Source organism: Toxoplasma gondii, chromosome V, assembly GCF_000006565.2.
Source record: "Toxoplasma gondii ME49 chromosome V, whole genome shotgun sequence".
In the NCBI taxonomy this organism is placed as follows: domain Eukaryota; phylum Apicomplexa; class Conoidasida; order Eucoccidiorida; family Sarcocystidae; genus Toxoplasma; species Toxoplasma gondii.
In genome coordinates this window covers 530,727-536,998 of record NC_031472.1, presented here as the reverse complement: position 1 = coordinate 536,998, position 6,272 = coordinate 530,727, and positions in this window count along the sequence as shown.

Below are 6,272 nucleotides of genomic sequence, written 5' to 3'. Positions count from 1 at the left end.
AGATATAATTTCGCCCGTAATCCCACTACAGGAACGCCAGCGAGAGATTGCCATTTAACAACGCAAGCACTTGCCCAACAGTGTGTGCAAGTTCTTGTCCCAGGCACGCGACTTGCTGCGCGCGATTCCCATTGATAACGGTCGCTGTAGCGAGGGGTCAAAGACACGACTGAGGCTGGGAGGGTTCGTGATTTAACTTATTGTATTTGTCTCCATTGATTTATACGCTCTTCCCTATGACATTCCCCGAGAAGAGAATAGCTGCGCACAGCAAGAATCAGGATGCCGGAACAAGGGCACCGGAACGACTGCCGCAAGGACACACAATCTGATCTGATCGATGAGGCTGCCGGTTGGCGACAGCGTGAAAGATCAGGGGAGGGGAACGGCGACAGCCTCTCGAGCATCGCAAATACTGTTAGGACCTCGTGTAGCTCGTTACAGTTTTGCGTCATTTGCCTCCATGTATCTGTTGGTTGCGCTGCGTGGATTGCTGAAGTCATTTACCACCCATAGCATCACTCTCCTGACGTCGTCTTGCCGGGCCCCCCTGATGCATGCAACGCGGGATGAACACCGGGACAATGGCGTTCAATTCGTTTGCGAGCTGGGTGAAGAGACATACACACGGGTGACGATGAGAACCGAAGGACGGAGGATGTGGACGTTTTCGATGTCCCGAGGTCGACGACGGAAGCTTGGATCCGCAGAGGACCTACAAACCCCTCCCCCCCCCCCCCCCTTCACCCTTACGTGCAGTAGGAACTAGAGCTGATGGATGGGACCTGGTGTGCAAACGCAAACAGCCCACCTGAAGGTCAAGTATGATGGATTAGCGGAGACGGCCTACTCGCTCTAACGGAGACACGCGACGATTGTCACTTCACGAATAGCGCCCTTTTATCCAACATTCAGCCGCCGTAGCCTTGTGTCACCTCGCAAGGAATGCTAGCTGTTTCTCGCGCGTCGTTGGCGGAAGGGAAAGGTGGATTAATTCTGAGTGCAGTCCGATCAAGTGGGTCACAGTTGGCTCACTCCAACCTCCGCAAAGGTGCTACGCTGGTACGCCTTTACACATCCCCCCGAGGAGCCACTGGGGCGCTCACTCCTTCATTGCTGCTTGTCTGATGTTTTAGACTGTCAAGAAAGACGTAGAATTTTCGATGTGAAACCAGGGTAAGATGACGAGGGTAAACATCACCGTGGAAGGGAAGCTAACCTTTCTCCGTTATGCCCAACTCTCAGATGGTGGCGTACGACGGCAGCCACGCGGGTGTTACGCTGCGTCGCCATTCTGGACCATCGAGGCGCTCATGCGGAGTTTGTATAGGTATAGAGGTTTTATAAAGTTGTGTTTCAAAGTGTCTTTATGATATGTAAGTGCAACCACAGTGTGCGCACTGCACTACCAGTCAATCTCGCGGTTTCATGGACACCGCAGCGCGAAGCTGCAGCCTTGCCTTGACGTAGATCTAGAGCTGTGCAAGTGTCGCTGTTTCTTCGGACTAATATTTCTCTTTTGCAGGCCCGGATTCGAATCTGTTTTCAGGTATCTCGAGGGCGACGACATCCGCCTATGCACCGGACTACGTGTCCCTTCTCTCTGAGTATGCACTCGGGCAGATTTCTGCGACCCGCATGTTTTAAGGGAGACAGGAGAAAGTGCCGACTCATAAAAAAGACTTAGTCGGAAAGGGACAGGCGAAGCTTATGTTCCATCATACGGTAGTAGACCAATCGGTACGCTTTAGCAGCCATCTTCTGCTGTACAGCCCATTTCTCACTTCAAGTGGAGTATAGGACGTCCGATCTACTGCTTAGTCGAAACAAAGCATTCTGCCTGTATTTACTCAGTGCTACCCGGACTCATTTTGACCGCAACAGGTCATGATGAGCGATGTGGGGTAGGCTAAGATGCCGCTTTTTACGGGCAGGCAGTGAAACGGACGCGACCTGGCTGCACTCAGCGCACGACTGGCAAAGGTCCGGACTGCCGACGGCAGAAAACCCCACTTTGGCATGTTTTTTTTTCATGGTTTCATAAATTGTTATTGCCCGTGCTTCACCTTCGTCGGTCACGCTTGGCAGACTCGAACATGATATTACTTCTTACGTTGTTCCAGTGCAGACGTAGGAGAATCACAAGACAAACCGAAGTAGCACATCGCCAGATGGACTCTGGCATTTTTCGCAGGACCGTGTTGACGCAGACTGATAGTGAGACTGGGTGAACTGGGCGTACACAGAACTTCCGCTTAACGCCCCTTCCATACGCGAAAAGAATTGGCTACAGACTCCTCCAGCAGTACACTAGCCCGAAGAAGATTTTATTCGCACTACCACCAGATCCATTCCGGGGGTCGTCCACAGTTGACGGTAATGGTTCACTTTAACGGCGGCGTGTTCTGCTAAGAGGCTGTCCGGTAACTCCTTTTCTCATCAACTGTGAGGCCCCGACAAATTACTTTTCCGATTGCAAAGGTTTCTATTTCTGGTTCACAACACGGTGTGGATGGTAAAGTATGTATCCCTTCACCCGTGTCTCTCTTGTACTCATCAGGAAAAACAGATTCACAAGCGCACTCGGACATGTTTCTTGTTCTTCAAATTCCTGGTCGCCAGCGGTAATGCAAACGTCCGGAGGAGCTCATGGAGAGGCCTGGTCACACTGATAATAGAATAAATATTGTTCTGTATTCTGAGACGTCAGCCGAGAGGCAGCACTACAGGTGGACCTTCTCTGGCCAGTGGTAGTCTGCTACAGGAACTAGTGGCGTCAAGCTACATGAACCTGTCCCGAACAAAGCATCCCCTGCCTTTACGCATCCACTGGCGGTTTCAAGTAGCGTAGCATCTTGAATTTACACAGAGCGCTCCACCATGACAACGATGTTTTCACCTCGTAGAAGCTATGAATAAGAGTGGCGCTCTGCGACCCCCTTTTTGGTAAAACCGTGCCACATATACTGACACATCGTGGAAAGCGTCCTGATCAATAGAAAGGCAGACTGGAGTCAGCTAAAAAGTTCACACCAAAGAAAGAGGGCTTCGTCTGTATATTGCTGTCTCTGGACCGCCTTGTTTCCTCGCTTCAAGGGAGCTCTTGATTAAGCTCATTACTCACAAGTTCTGTCATGTCTCTAACTTATAGAGTACGCTGCTAACTATTTCTGTGCTCCAGGGACGCCTGAGTCATGTGTATGCAGGCATCAAAGGTTGTTCTGTACTGATATCCGTGTCATGGTAGTACCCGAGCGGAAATTCGCACAAGAGGAATCGTCTAGGACTGACTGAACCTCCAGTGATCGCGGACACCTTCAGCTGGGCCACACCGCCGGCACATGTTGCATGGCTTTGCTGCGACGTGAAAGGAAACACTTACTAACCACATAGGAGAAAGCGGACCCATTTCGGCTCGTATACAGAGACGCCTGACAAGGCTGGTGACGAGTTTGCTCCTGTTTTCGGATTTCTGGAAGAGAAGGTGCCACACAGGCATAACCGGCCAAGATCATGGTAAGATGGCAGTGTCTTAGAACATGAATTTGCTTGACCTCTACCCGACCAGCCTCCCGGAAGGCGTTTTTCGATCCACAATACAAAACTTGCCTTGTAACATTGTACGAACCTCCAAATTTCAGTAATGTTTTCGCTTGAGGTGAAGCGTCGTGTAGGGTTCATCCTATTACATACAGCCATCTGCAAGCAACGGTGCCAATGTATCACTCAGTTCCACCGCCCAGGGGAGTTCACGGCGTTTCCGAAAGGGGTCGTTAGATTAGCCGTCACCCGCACAAGGTCCGCGGCGACGGTAGAGGCAGCCGAAGCGATGGAGACCTCGAGGGCAGATATTGCCACTGTTGACGGAACCCAGCAGTGTGGGTAAACGCTTGGATCACCATCTACTGTTTTGTCTTTGTTCTGCTTCCTTCAGATTGAACAGACTACCGTTACGATACAGATCCTCACCGAACTGGCATGTCCAGTGAGACACGTGGTGAGGCGATTAGACCCTGCCCGTGTGGTTACCGGGCGGGTTGAACCCCGGGTGGATAGCGTTCAATGTGCTTGTTTCAAGATGCGCAACTTCTGACTTCTACTTTCATCTGGTTTGGAGCGAACACAAATTCCTACAAACTCTTCGCTGGACACCTTGAGCTACCCAACGGCGTTCAGCCAGCAACCGAAGACCGTGACACGGTCGCTACCCACGGACAGCAACCATAGAATTCGACTTCAATGCGATCTGTTCGGCAACCACTAAATAACTCTACCCAACTGCTGCAAACACCCATCTAAGCAATAATCTCACACATCTACTAACCTGCATCGTTATTTTTAAAGAGAACCTCTATTTTCTCAGCAGTTTGCCGTTGGAGTGTCGTCCCTGAACAAAGTCGCGAGGAGCTTCGGCAGGGTAAAACCTCGGTAACGCCTCAACCACCTTCGTGCCAACTGGATGAAAAACAGCCGGACGGCACAACCGCAGAGGAGCAGTTTCTCACTTTAGGCTGGAAGATTAGCTGTTCTGCAGCTTCGCGTCTCCGTGAGGGCGCACACTGTGCTCCAATGCACTCCGTTCCTAGGACACGGATGTATGCATCGGCGCAGTGTGTTCCCATGGTGGCAAGTTTTCCGGCGTGCCTTCTGCCAGAAGCAGGGTGTAAAACAAACAACCTCATTCCGACTGTGGTGGTCTAACGTGGTCACACGTTTTTTAACGCAAATTCCGAACGGCGACGTCTCCCACGGCACGGTCCTGTTTTCATGAAACGTTCCAAAGAACCCTTTGATCGTTAACAAACACTTTTCAAAACAACCAAACCACAAACGGGCAGGTGGAGTCGCGGTGCCTTTGATGTGCCGATGAAGCGAGCCTTTGTGCTGGGATGTGGTTCGACGAACTACAAGTTGCTTCGTTGGGACGTCCAGTTATTCAAGATGTACAGCCCCACTATGACGCTTGTCGTTTGGGCCTTACGGTATTTCTCTACAGGATGCATGAACCGACACGGATTTCGTAGTACAATTTCTTACAAGTCGGCCAATGGGTCATGCCGATGACCGCATTTCCCACGTGCCCATGCGCCTCACGAGCACCAGACGCAACAACGGGCACCAGTGGTTCCGGGCTACAAATTGAATCCCGAGGTCGTCTCGTCCCAAAACACTCTGTCATCGCCCGAACACCAAGCCGATGGCAGTCAATGGACCGAGAGGAGCTCTTGGAGAACAGGGTCGAGGGTCGCCAGGACCGTCGACTGCGGAACCACCAGTAGGGGGTGTTGTCACCAATATAGCAGTTCTTGCGTTCCTCCTTGTTTGGTTTACCATCTCCGCCCTGACACCCAGATCAACAGTGCCTATCGTTTGGCGTCTGAGGCAGCGACATTAACAGGACTGCATTTCGTTGCCACATTGCTCGCCTACATCTGAGTTGGTGAAAGGAGACACAGTACGGTATAGTGCCTACTGTTTCCACGCGTTCGGCGACTCCTACCGGTGCGCAACCAGCAGCACTGGAGCACCAGGCGGTGATGCGTCGCACCAACTGTGTCCAGTCCTTGGGAACGACAGGTAAAGACGGGCGTGTCGCGTGTGCTCGTCGAAGGGGCGACTACCCAGGGACTACTTTCGACGGTTTACGAACAGTCTCCCCCAGGACTGTCGCTGTGGACATAGAAGCGACGGTGGCTTGTCAGCCGAACAACCGCTCCGCCGTAATGGGGCAGACCAGACAGAACTGAAAACGAAAAAGACGCTTGGCACATTTATGAAAGTTGTGTCGTGTGACCGTCAAGTGCTTGAGCTCGATGTCTGGCAGGAGCGTCTCTGTCGGGTCGCAGCCGTTGGTTGCTGTACTCGGCTTAGTGGCCACGGTTGAAATGCGCGTAAGAAAAAGCCGCATCTGTGCAGGCATTTCGATCTCTGTCGATCATTGTCGACATGCAAAAGCGAAGCGTTGTGGTCAACTATGAGAAGGGGTCATTTTCCGAATTGGCGCTCTGCGGCGGAATGTTACATGTGGGGCAACCCACGCGGTGTCCTCGACAAGGAAACAGTGAATAATCTATCTGTCGGATTGCCCGACAGTTCGAGTAGAAGACTGACACGCAACCTCGCCTGGGAGGAGAAAACTGTACTGACGCAGGGGGGCCCTCGTCTGTCGCCCTGGTGTAACGAGCGGATGGACCGTCCCGCTAGGTGGCAACCGCTGTGTGTTTCTTCGATGAGACAAGGATGGTATTTTGGGGGCCGCCGTCCCTGTTACG